The sequence below is a fragment of the Epinephelus fuscoguttatus genome, linkage group LG1, assembly GCF_011397635.1.
Source record: "Epinephelus fuscoguttatus linkage group LG1, E.fuscoguttatus.final_Chr_v1".
NCBI lineage: Eukaryota > Metazoa > Chordata > Actinopteri > Perciformes > Serranidae > Epinephelus > Epinephelus fuscoguttatus.
This window is the reverse complement of record NC_064752.1, coordinates 48,605,825-48,619,716: the sequence shown is the minus strand read 5'-3', so window position 1 is coordinate 48,619,716 and position 13,892 is coordinate 48,605,825. Positions and strand designations below refer to the sequence as shown.

The window sequence follows — 13,892 nt, the reverse complement described above, 5'->3', positions numbered from 1 at the left end:
GTCGGACTTGCATGTCCTGTACGCACACCGCTTCGGTAGCCTATGTGCCGAAGCAGTGTGCGTACGGGTGTCTTATTTTATATTTCTATATTGTCCTAACGTAGACGGATTCACTACGAACTGTGCATTTTATAAGCAGCAACAGCAGCAGGTCAGAGGAGCCAACTAACTAACTTACCAGTTAACAGTGAGTCAATACATTTGCTTTTGTGAACTAACTGACACATGCTGAGAGAACGATGAGCAACATTTGTTTGTAGAGGGAGGTTGTTGTTGTTGTTGTTGTTGTTGTTATTGTTGTTGTTGTGGTGGCGTCGAAATAGCTAGAGATGTTATTCAGAGGATACGCAGAGTTTTTTTTTTCATATTCCCCGTTCATTCGACTTGAGCAAGTGTTAGAATGATGGGGGAAACCCTGCCTTCACTAGGGATGTGTATCGTTAGGATTTTATCGATACCGATACAAATACCGATACTCCTTATCGGTACCGATATTTATCAATTCTCTTATCAATACCACAACATGTAATTTAGTGTAAAACATAAAGACATTACAAGATGGTAAATGATTCAGTCGATTTTTATTACCACAAGGGGGGTAACACCAGCAACATCATTAAACAACTTACAGCACCTGCCTTTTAAGCCCTTAGCAAGTCAACATGTGCAGTGCAAGGTATAAAAACGAGCAGGCAGCACACCATCCATACAGACTTCAACTTCAACAAAACAGAAGCTTAACTTACAATTACAAATGCTTCTCAGAAGAAGGTAATAGATGAAATAAAAAAAACTAGGGAGATGACCAAAGCCCTTACCTACATGTTCAACCCAACAGACACATATATGTAAACAGAACAGTGTAGAGTAGGCACTTCTCCTGACGCATTTAGCCCTAACAGTTTTTGTTAAGGAAAAGCAACATATTTACTTTCTCTGGCAGCAGCCGAGATCGCTCTGGACAGAGTGTGTCTCCTGTGGTTGAGAACACTCGTTCAGACGGCATTGAAGAGGCCTGGACGCAGAGGTAGGTGAAGGACAAGGATTGTTGTTGGTGCACTGCTGTCGACTGCGCTGCCTTTGCAGCTGTCTGTCTTCCTCTGCGAAGAGTTCTCCCAGTGCAGATACTGGTTTTGGATGCTGAAATATAGAATACCATATTTTTTTGGTTAAGTTTTTTATTGCTTTTTGCTGCAACACAGCATAGGTTGACAAACATGTCAAACTTACATCCTCCTCTTCATCATCCTCTTCTCCATCTCCCTGGAAGTCAGCTTCAGTCATCGACATTGTCACATCCTCATCCTCTGACAGCTGGGAGAGGGAGATTAGATTGCCTTAATGAATGTGTCATGTTACGTACATTGCACATATTCTCAAAATTAAATTTTGATTACTTACTTCTCTCACTGCTACCTCTATCAGCCGGTCAAAGACTTCTTCCTTCTTGATCTTCTCCTTGAACCTAGGGTCCATGGTGGTGGCCTCTATCAGATCATCATCCTATTCACAAATAAAACAAACAATAGTTTCACATAATTTAACTATTGTGTTTGCAAGATTAAAAGTAATAGAGAAACAAAATGCTGTTTAGCATTCAACCATAAGTACAAATGAGCAGCAATAAAGTGCAATGCAAAATATGCACATTTTGTATAGAGAATTGGAAGTGTCATCATCATCATACATAAGAATGAATATGGATGTATATCTTGTCTCTATGGTGAGCAGCCAGCCATGTATGAATTGGGTTGATAGTGTGGGGTTTTTTTTAGTTTTGCACCTGATAACGTTTTGACAGATCACCCCAGACTTTCTCCTTAATGGTGGCCACAAACGGAGAGTCATCCTCTGCAATTTTGATGTGGCTCTCAAGCTTTGTGAGTATAGGGAGAATCTGGCTGCAGGTGGCTTGTTTGTCACTTGATACAGCCAGGGTGGACATGTACATTATTCGCATCACGCTGACAAACTCCTGGGCTTTTTTGTAGTCGTCCTCTGTGAACTTTTCAAGTCTGACATGAATTTATTAAAATGTATTTATTGTACACTCATGCAGTTGCATTTGTTTTATCATGAATGTTCATCATTCTGGCACAATCACTTTTCAGATCATTCAATCAATAATTATGGTTAATACTAGAGTTATTTATTAATTTGAAAATACTAGTTCAGTGTCATTATAAATTCCAACCTACTAGATTACCTGTCTCTCTTCATCAGCTTTTTGGCTCGTGGGTCCAAGAGGGCAGCTTGTATGGCTGCGTATATCTCAATAAATCTTTCCACCATGAGATACAGCGAGTTCCAGCGGGTCCTCACATCCAGGACAGCAGTATGGACAGTCATGCCTGAAACATATGGAAACACACATGGAAATCAATTTAGAGACGTAGTCCTGCTGTGGCTCCTGTCTGAGTGATGATACTGAAACAATGAGGCTTAGTTTCTTACCCAGAAGTCTCTGCTTCTCCTCAACCACGTTCTTCACAATGGAAGATCTCTTGATCCACACAACACAGTCCCAGATTCTCGCAGACCACTTGGCGACAGTTTGGACGGTGTAGACCTTTTGTGCACTGAGGTTGAGAGTGTGCGCACAGCAGCCAAGTTTTCTGATTTGGAGCTCTTGTGCAGCAACGTCCATGTTGGCTGCATTATCTACTGTCATGGCTACGACTTTTGCTCTAACACCAAACTCTGCAAGCACGTCTCCTATCTCTTCAGCTACAACTGGATCACTCTGTGACTCATACACTGCCTGGGTTGATAGTACTTTGTACATTAGCTGGCCCTCATTCACATAGTGGAGTGTGACAGTGACATAATGATCCTGTGTGATACTTGTCCACCCATCACTGGTTATGGCCACTTTTGTCACATTAACAAGCTCAGCTATTAGATTTTTCTTCTCGACTCCATACCAAGGTGGTAGGAGGGTGCCTGATAACACTTGCCTGGAAGGGGGGGGTGTAACCTGGGTTGAGGGCTCTGGTCATCTCCCTGACAATCATCACAGAAAAAGCAATACAAAATTAGTTGTATGACAGCTAACAGCGCCTTCAAACTTGGACCAACGTTACAGCTAGCAGCTGGCAATATAGGCTAACTTATGCTACTGCCTAGTACCTACCTAAACCACTTGGATTGGACTGTAGCGAAAGGCTGTAGATCCTTCACAATAAACTTGGTAACGGCCCTGTGGCATTCCTCGGTTTTTTCTGCAGACATCTTCATTTGACGTCGCTTGGCGATTGTGAATGGGGTTGTCTGCATCAGCAAACCAGCAGTGATGGCTGTTGCTTTGTTGATACCGCCTACGGGATTAACATAACATATATATCAGCGGTGCTAAAATTGATAATATATCCTCCTGAGTTAATGACTACATACTTAACGATTCATACTCTTACCGTGACTCGATGATGATGACGAAGCAGTGTCAGAGTCAGCCTGCACTGAGGAGGCCACGGCGTTGCAAGAGTTAACGTTGGCCCAGCTGCTAACTTTAGCCGCTTTGTTTAGGCAGTCAAACACGCCGCACTCCTTCAGCTTTATACTATGCGTAGACTGCAAGTATTTCACGATGTTGCTGGTGTTTCCCCTCTTGGACGCAACTACTTTCTGGCATATATTGCATCGAGCTGAGGATTCATTAATTTTGATAAAGTGAACCCATACCTTCGAGCGCTTAGCTCTGACGGCCAACATGATTGACTACTGATTAACACGGAGCTACGTCATAACCTGTCGACGGCGGAAGTGTCATAATTACACGAGAGTTAGGTAGACGCTTTTAAAAAATACATATAACAATATCATTTGTCCAGAATCTTAGCGGTTCTCTGGCACCGAAAAATTTGGAACCGGTACCAAAAAATACCGGCTCTCGGTATACATCCCTAGCCTTCACCTCCCAAATGACAGCTGTAGTTTTAAAGCTTTGATCTGGGCTTTTAGGCGAGGGATCCTCCGGACAGGGACTGTTTTCAGTGACTGAAATACAGTGGCGAGAGCTGAATACTGATCGTAATCACCCAAAACTTGTAGTTCTCTTATGTTCATGATCAGTGAGATGACCTAAGTATTCGTGGGTTGATAGATGGGGAAATTAATAGTCCTTATTGCTGCTCTGTACAGTGTCCGGTCGTGTCGTTGAACCGCTGTTTTGCCCTCCAGCTGTGCGGGTCACGTCACTGACAATTATGAATGATCTTTGTGATCTCCGAACACTTTATCTATAAATTTGCTTATATTTCCTTTAAAACCGATGCCAAAATTGGTGAAAACTCTGTATTTCTTATGCTAGGAGCATGGCCGGTGTTATGCCGAGATCTGCATGCCTGCCGAGAACTGCATGCACCTCGCGGGAGCGCGTGCACAGCTGATAGGAAAGCTACCGTCTTGATTTTTAAGGAAACGTACTGTTTAAAACAAAATAATCTTCTTTGTCAGGTTCATCAGTGATGATCACTGATCTGAAGTCTAGTTTTTTAACGTTTAGCGTCATCAATGTTGCATTAGAATCGGTAAAGTAGCGTTTCCTGGATTGGTCTGAATAGTCTGCTTGATTAATCTCATTATTTCTTAATGCCAACTGTGCCCGCCAATGTAATATTGTTCACAAACGTAATAAACCACAAACATAATAAAAATCTGCAGCATTTAATGTAATTAATTCGCAAATTTAATGAATTTTCCACAAACGTAATAGCCGCTGCCTATTACAAACCTAACAAGCGATTTCCCACAAATGTAATAACTATTACGTTTGCAGGGATTTATTACATTTGTGGGGAAGTAAAAATCTTTAACTTCCCACAAATGTAATAATGAATAATGGTTGTTGTGGTTGTTTGCCTATACACCTACTAATACTACTGACCGTGGGTGCAAAATCCAGCTGCTGACGCTCTGCTCCGCTATCACACAAAGGATCCCCCGGCGCCACCAGGGGGTAGCCAGCCAGTTAGTTCGAGCACAGCACTTCCAACATGAAGCAGTCTGTGCATTTCTCCCTCACTGTGCCGGCACGGACTGTGAGGACAGTTGCATTTATCTCATCGACGGGAAATCACATCCATCTGCTATATGTGACGTACATGCCCTTATTTGGATAACACATCCTGGTATTCCCCACACATAAAGCCTATTGACAGCGTAATGCGCTCTGGCTGCAGCGTAATGCGCTCTGGCTGCAGATGTATATTAAGCATTAATGCGTTCTTGCAGCACGTCTACAGAAAGTATTTTGTTAGAGATAAACCATCCATCTGTCTGTCATCTCACCTGTACTAACGTTTTGCCTAGCCTTGACCAGCAAATTCATCAGCTTGTAACAATTCGCCAACAACAGAAACTGAGGCTTATGTCACAACGCTACTTTTACAGGTCACGGGAGGCACAGGTTCACGGTGCCAAGCTGAAACCCCTGATATAACATGAACCCCCCAAAAAACTTAACTCTTTTTGCTTTCAAAATGCAGCAATAAATTGTATAAAAACGAAAAGGACTCGTATGGTTAGTTTAACTCCACAACTTTAGTGTAATTAACTTAGAATTAAACTCAAATTAACACGCGTCCGGCTCGGACGATTCACTCAATTAACACAGTGCGTCACGCCAATAGGCTACAAAAAACAAATAACCCCCACTGTGCATTTACCGCTTGTTTATTAATTCCAGTCACGTTTTATGTGTGTGAGATCCTGTGCGTGCACCTTGAATATGATATGTAAGGCTATTTCATAACTAAAATGGTTGTGAAAATATTTAACTTTGCTAGACGGCATTTCTCTGAGCCATTTGTTTAAAGGAAATAATTTATTAGCTGTGGAAAGAAGACAACATAATGTGGAATTATAGGTTAAACAATCTTTGCTTCCTTTAATTTAGTTTGGATAACAGTAGTAGCCTAATAGTAGCTGCAGCAGCAACAGCGTTACTTGCCAACAGCTGTCTTCTTTTTATTTCTTTATTACCTCAACCAAGGACGTTATGTTTTCGCTGGTGCTGGTCTGTTTGTCTGTTTGTTTGTTTGTCTGCAAAATAACTCAAAAAGTTCTGAACGGATTTTGATGAAATTTTCAGGAAAGGTTGATAATGGGACAAGGAACAGATGGTAAAATTTGGTGATCGGTTGAAGCGAAGTGGATAAAATAATAAAATGCTTTTCTAGTTACAGATATGCGACGTTATTTGGCCACGGTGATCAACACTTGCTGTTGGTTTGCAGGACTTCTTTTTTTCTGCTGATGTTTTTTTTATCCATGGACACTGTCTTGGTTCGTCATGTCAGAGGTAGTGAGTTTTTGAGTATAGACATTTGTTTGTTTTTGCACCTTCAGCACCAAGGGCAGCGCTTAAAGTGATTTTGTTATAACTGCTGCTTGTAACAGCCTGGGGGACATCTTCAGCACGAAGGACAGCGCTCAAACTACGGTAGTTCTTGTCTGCTTTTGTCGTGTGGTGAATTCTACTGTTGGCCTCCTTATGGAAAAAATGTAATAAAATTTGCATTTGTTAGAACTTCTTAATGTTTATCTGTGCGTAGCTTATGGCAGCCAGTCAGCAGCCTAGTGAGTGGCGATGTGCGATGCGCCATACAGCAGGGAAAAAAATACAATGATGTCACTCATTCATTCATTCATTCATTCATTCATTCATTCAGTTGGCAGCCCCCGCTACTTAAACATCTTCCCGTGTGTGGGGAATACCACGATGTGTTATCCAAATAAGGGCATGTACGTCACATAGCAGATGATGTGATTTCCCGTCGATGAGATAAATGCAACTGTCCTCACAGTCCGCGCATAGAGACATTGCAGCTGTTTGGTGGTACTGCTGCTCTGTGTTTACTGAAAGGGGTAAGTTGCCTGGTCCCCCCTGAAATGTAACTTTAGTGCGGAGCGGAGAGTCAGCAGCTGGATTTTGCACCCACAGTCAGTAGTAGTAGGTGTGTAGGCAAACAAACAACCACAACGACCATTATTCACTGTATTATTACATTTGTGGGAAGTTATTACAATAAAGATTTTCACTTCCCCACAAATGTAATAAATCCCTGCGTAACGTAATAGTTACATTACATTTGTGGGAAATCGCGTGTTAAATTTAGGCAGCGGCTATTACGTTTGTGGAAAATGTATTATATTTGTGGGTTTATTACATTAAATGCTGCAGATTTTTATTACGTTTATGGTTTGTGGACAGTTATTACATTGGTGGGCGTTACAGCCAACTCTTCACTATTTTGTGTGGCTACGTTTTTAAGCATGGGATTTCAGATAGCTCTAAGAACAATGTTTTAAAATGCGGAAAATTAATGTAAGGAGTCATTCGCACTGTCAAGGCCCATCAAATAAAGTACGCTACGTGCTGATAAAGCCATGATGGTGTTCCTATCAAACTTTGATTTGAAGTTTCATGAGCGTGTTAAGGGGTGCATGCATTTTTCGACAGAACTGATTGCTGCTGCCAAATAATGTATCCCCTGTTATAGCTTAGGTCATTATTAAATGAATGAAATTCACAATGTTGTGCCAAAAGGACCCAGAATATGAGCTGGTAAAATCCTTTGATTCACAGACCTCCTGAAATATAATTACAGCCTGGATGCATTATTGTGCAGAGGCGTATTTATTACCTGCTGAGATTTGCAACCCCTGTTTTTTTGAGATAGATAAATAAATTACTAGTCTGCACCCATGGTCTGCAGACTGTTAAAGAGGCAACAGATAGGATTCGGGTTTTTTTTTTTTTTTTTAGCTTGGCGCCACCTAGCGTCAGCGGTGTGGCTCGCACTGTCGCAACGACCAAATTGACCGTGGCGATCAGAGATAATCAATAAAATGTAGGCTGTAAAGCCACCAGTATACCTCTATGTATATGTAGAATGAGAAAGTGTGTGGACACTCTTCTAAATAAATGAGTAAAGAGACCGAGCAACAATTATCAGATTTGGGGGGGTATCACTGTCCGAGGGCTGCCGTAGAATGGCAACGAGGATGTCAGCCGACCAACACTCGCTACCCGGTCCCTGGTTGCAGCGATTTGCGATGCTGGCCAGCTAGGAATGAACTAGCAGCCAGTACAGTACAGTCCTCTCTCGTCTAGCTAACATTTAGCCGTGTTACTTACTGATCCATTAGAAAGAAAGCTAGTTGGACATGGGTGTTGAAGCCTCTTTGGTCACAGAGCTCCCTCCATCTCTTGAACGCCTGACTGAGGTTTACTCTTGTATTTCCTCTTCTTTTATCACTCTCCTTTTTGCTCTTCTTTGCCTCCTCAGACAGATTAGCTCGTTTTGTTTTGGGAGGCCGTTTCTCACTTGTCTCCAAACTTTGTCCTTCTGCCATTGTGCTCCTGACTCAACTATCTCATGGCTTTGGCATTGTCACTTTACTGCCACCTTCTGGAAAGAAGTAATATGGTACATCTCATTGAAGCTTGTCCCAGATTTCTCTTTATTTTGTAAGAATATTTTTTTTGGAATCTATGATGTCAAGAGTATGAAACAGAATGAACTGTATATTATAAATTTGTTAATATTATTAGGAAAATATCACATACACAGAGCTAAATTTAGTCATTCCAAACCCTGTTTTGTGGTGTTCCAAAAGGAAATGGAACAGTACCTGCAAAGCATTTGTGACTCTAATAACAAGAAAGCGATGAGAACATATAATTTGTGCACCTTATTCTCTGTATTTATGTAATAGCCCACCCCCTGGCTACTGTACTGTATACTTGTTTTGATTGAAGACTCGTTAATAAAGAGAAGAAAAAAAACAAAACAAAACAAAAAAAACACAAAACTAAAAAAAAACAAAAAAAAAAACTATCTCATGGCCCGGCCAGTTCCTCCTGAGGACCAGCTCCAGTCCCTGATTGGCTGACCGACCAGTTTGGCAATACATGACGCATTTCCTGCCGTAAAGCAGATTTTTTCCACGAAAATTCGTCCCCGGTTGCAGAAGCTTATTGCAAAGTCACTAAGTAACCTAAACGCTGATAGTCTGATTTTACTGTGTATACTACCCTGTGCAGCCCACATTATTTTCATAATGATATATATAGGCAAAAATGCTGTCTGTTGCTTCTTTAAAGTTTGAAGAATTAAAAATAGTCCGTTTTTATGAGACTGATCTTTCTGACGTCTTTTTTTCAGAGGCCGTTTGGTCTGATGTCTTTTTTTCTGACGCCTTTTGGTCCGATGACTTTTTTCTGAGGCTGTTTAGTGTGACGTCTGACAGAGGTTTTTCTGAGACCTTATGCCTTTTCATCTAAGGTCTGATGCTGAAGCCTGACACCTGAGGATGTCCTAAAATGTATGCCGTACAGGTGATGAATCTGAGCGCAGAGTGATCAACAGAGTCAAGGGGTTTGAGGGTTGTGACTGCAGCGTGTCTATAAATTATGTCACCATAATCCAGAACTGAGAAAAAAACTGATTCAACAATCCTCTTCCTGCTAAATAGAGGAAAATTCTACCTGTTTCTGTAGAGAAAGGTAACTTTCTGTCGTAGCTTAGAGGCAAGATTATTAATATGATATTTAAATGACAATTTTTCATCTAGCCATAGGCCAAGATTTATTTATATTTTGACCCTCTCAGTGGCGGAGCCACTTACAGTACAGAGTTGTAATTGATTAAAATCAATATTTCTTGATCTAGAAAACACCATGAATTTAGTTTTACCCGCATTAAGAACTAGTTTTAAATTAATTAGGGCCTCCTGCAGAGCATTAAAAGAAAGTTGAAGCTTCTCCGTGGCCAGCTGTACAGAGTCAGCAATACAATATAAAATTGGGTCATCCGCATATAAATGAGCATGACAGTCAGTCAAGGATGTGACAATGTCATTAATAAAAATTGTGAAGAGGACCGGACCCAAGACTGAACCTTGCTGTACACCCTTGGTCACATACAAGAATTCAGAATGGACATTACTGGCGTCCACACACTGACGACCAGAGGATAGATAGTCATGAAACCAATCACAGGCACCACTGTCTAAGCCAATATTACATCATTTCTTTAGCAGGAGGTGATGATCAACAGTGTCAAATGCTTTAGACAAATCGACAAATAGGGCTGCACAATGGTTTTTCTTGTCTAGTGCAGTAATTATGTCATTAGTAACCAGGGAAATAGCTGAAGTTGTACTGTTGTTGGCTCTAAAACCGAAATGATGCGGGCTAAGTACTGAATTGTTAGATAGAAAAAGTTTAAGATGATTATTGACTAATGTCTCCAGGACTTTAGCGAGGCAAGGTAACCTGGAATAGGCCGATGGTTGTCTAGAACATCCCTATCACCTTCCTTGTGTAAAGGGATCACTCTGGCAGATTTCCAGACAAGAGGGAAGCAACCTGAGGCAATAGATTAATTAAAAATAGATGTCAGTTGCTCAGTGATAAAAGGAGCAGATAATTTAATTAAAAAAGACTCAAGATTATCCTCACCTGTAGAGAATTTAGGGTCAATAGAATGTAGAGCATCATACACATCATTCAAAGAAAGTTTAGTTTAGTTTATTTACTTTATCAATCCCCCTGAGGGGAAATTCAATGTTTTCACTCTTGCTTGTCAATTACACACAGGTCTGAAAGACACACACATGCACAAACAGGACCTATACATGCACAAAGTTGAGAGATGTCGGAGTGAGGGGGCTGCCCTCGGTGAGGCGCCCCGAGCGGTTGGGGGGTTCGGTGCCTTGCTCAAGGGCACCTCGGCAGTGCCCAGGAGGTGAACTGGCACCTCTCCAGCCACCAGTTCACGCTCCATATTTTGGTCCGGACGGGGACTCAAGCAGGCGACCCTCCGGTTCCCAACCCAAGTCCCTATGGACTGAGCCACTGCCGCCCCACCAAGGGGTGAAATGAAAAATGAGAGGTGGGGACTTCAGGGGGGAGACAAGTTGAATCTGCTACGGATGCAGGCCCAGTATAAGACCTATCAAAAAGAAAACCAGCCTCAGCAAAATGCTTATTGAGGGCAGAACTGATTTCCCTTGGATCTGAGATCTCACAATCACCTACAGTTAAATGTGGAAGCAAGACATTAGAGGATTTACCTTTACTTGAGTTCACTACATGCCAAAACTTTGCCGGATTGGAGTAAGAACTAGCTACAAGCTCAAGGTAATAGTTAGTTTTGGCTTTCCTAACTGCAGTTTGTCATAACCCGGCTCACAGGCGATGACAAAAACGGAGAGACACAGCGCAAACTCAAATACAAAAGTATATTCATTTAAATAAAACAACGTAAACAAACATAATGCAGGTATGGGGTGTGTTAGTCAGTGTAATCAGTAGTGTACATGTGGATGTGTGGAGCATGTGAGGTGTGGTGTTGTGGAGATAACCTAAAATAAAATAGAGTCAAACAAAAGTACGGGCGCTGGCGAAGTCGGGAGAGAGAGAGAGCGCGGCATCAGCCAGCACCGCTTATATCTGTCCACACACCGGGCCCAGGTACTCGTGATCCAGACAATCAGCTGATGACCTCAGGGAAAAGACAACACATCATGTCACCAATTACGTCATCAACTAAACTAACTAAACCAACCAATGCAGCCAAGCAGGGGCCGTCACAAGTTGTACACTGATTTCTGAGTTGTCTGAAGGTTAGCCAATGTTGAGGGTCACCTGATCGCCTAGCACGTGACCATGCTACATTCCTGTCATTAAACAAGGAAGACAGTTCCTGGGAAAACCAGGGTGTTACTCCTTTTTTGATAAGAATCCTCTTAAGTGGAGCATGTGTATCCAGAATTAAGTTAAAAGATTGAGCAAAAGAATCTAAGGCTACCTGAACGTCAGTAGTATCAAGTTTAAGCTGACTATCGCTTATTAAAAGGTCATTTTAAAAGGCCTGATCATTAAAAGATTTAAACTTTCTCCTCAGAACAGTGCATGACTGCATTTTCACCAGTGTTGAGCTCTGATACATGCTGTGGGGCAATGATCACTAATACCCTGTGGGAAGACCCCACATGCAGAGATCTTATCACATTTATTTGAAAAAATCAAATCAATAAGGGTAGACCTTGAATCATTTTTGGGATTTGGCTGGGTAGGCTTAGTAACCAGCTGGGTGAGGCAGAGGTTTCCACTAACCTCTTTAAGATAATCAGAAGCACTACTTAGCCAGTCAAGATTAAGGTCACCCATAACAATCAATTCCTTATCTAAATACTGTGACAATATCTCTGCCAGTCTATCAGTGGAGCTGGCATCAGCTGAAGGAAGCCTGTACACACCAACCACCTAGATAAAATTGCACGAACCCAGATCAATCTTTAAGGTCAGCATTTAAAACATTTTGGTACAGTAATAGCATCCATAATAGAAACAGTAAAACAAGGTTTAACAAAGATGGCCACACCACCTCCTTTCCCAATTCTGTCACATCTAAAGACATTAAATGGATGCAAAGATACAGCGGAGTCACTGACAGATTTCTTTAACCAAGTCTCAGACAGAATGAGAATATCAGGATCAGCCTGTGAGACAAGTATTTTGATGTGATCTAATTTTTGATGCTGGAGGACACTTTGTATATTCAAATGAATTAGTCCCAGGCCTTTCCTTTCTTTAAAAGTATGTGGGTTGTTTAGGAGTGCTGGGGTGGGATCTAACCCTGTAGATTGTTCAGAAGGAGTGTTGCTTGTAGCCCTATCACAGAGTCTTTGCAACTGTGTGCATTTCAGTGAGCAGAGGTTACGATGATCCACACCTCTTCCCCTGACACCACGCGGTAGTCTTGCAGTAATTCTGGCAGAAATGATAAAATTGGCATTGCCATTGAGGGCAGTAGAGGACACCAGACCACCAGGTGGGCACACATCACGTCAATAGCGGAGGGAATCTAGTGTGTCACGTGAGAACAGCTTGACGCCAAAATGGTTCAGGTGCAGACCATCCCTGCTGAACATATCCCATATGACACTAAACACCCCCTGATTAAAACATGGTAAGGGACCAGAGATTGCAAAGTCGATGCCAGCCTGCCAGAGAGTGTCAAGCAGTTTGACAAAGTCCTCCTTAAGCAGTTCTGAGGTACCAGCCTTCATGTCACTAGTTCCGACATGAACCACCAGTGAGTTCTGGGATGCTCCATTCAGCAGGCAAGGTAGCATGATCATCATGTCCTCCACTGTAGCGCCACGGAAACATGTCGTCTCACAGCCCTTCACTGAGACATGACGAATGATGGAGTTATCGATGATAGTAGTATTCAGCGACATCAGCAGCACAGCCAGCAGGAATGGCATCACCAGCAGGGGCATGGCCAGCAGGTCCAGCAGCATGTAATTTGATCTGACTTTCCCCTTTAAATTTCTCAAAATCTCAACAGTAGAATCCCATGAAACTTGACATGGACATAGTCAGTGTCATCCTGATCAGAAATCCTTTTTCATTTTTCATTTTTTCATATAACCTACTAAGGTTATTTTTTTTTTAAATGAAAATTCTAATATGAGAAAATGATCAATGCGTTATAATGTAATTTAAAGTGACTTTACCCTTTTAAAAAAAACTATACAGTAAAACCATATGGACCTTTCTACTATGCAAGTATTTTCCCATTGAAAATACATTTAAAAAATGTCTATGGCCACCAGTGAAAAGACATATAGAACTGGTTCAAAAGTTAAAGTTTTCTCACTAATCATTTGAAGATGTTGATTGAACTTTCACAATTAAACCATTTTTCACTGGGTGGATGTAGACTAAAGCTCACTGTGCAATTTTGGGCCATCCAAGAAGAAAGTTGACCGCTGTGAACCACTATCTTTGGTTGTGGCTCTAAAACAGTGGACGGTGGAAGGATGAAGCATTGAAGGAAATAGCGGTGGAGTTGCAGCTGCCAGGTGAGCAA

The 13,892-nt window shown here is 41.7% G+C and overlaps 1 long non-coding RNA gene across 2 annotated transcripts; it reads right to left on the bottom strand.

Moving 5' to 3' along the window:
* Window positions 1-602: 602 nt before the first annotated feature.
* On the bottom strand, window positions 603-4,542 carry LOC125886116 (uncharacterized). 2 transcript variants are annotated; one of them, XR_007448981.1, is made up of 7 exons: window positions 3,414-4,542; window positions 3,134-3,317; window positions 2,455-3,003; window positions 2,207-2,351; window positions 1,402-1,503; window positions 1,231-1,314; window positions 603-1,140 (listed from the first exon to the last, which is right to left on the bottom strand). It is a non-coding gene; the product is annotated as an uncharacterized LOC125886116 (long non-coding RNA). The 2 variants fall into 2 exon arrangements; XR_007448980.1 differs by having other exon boundaries at window positions 2,455-3,317.
* Between the last annotated feature and the right edge of the window lie 9,350 nt (window positions 4,543-13,892).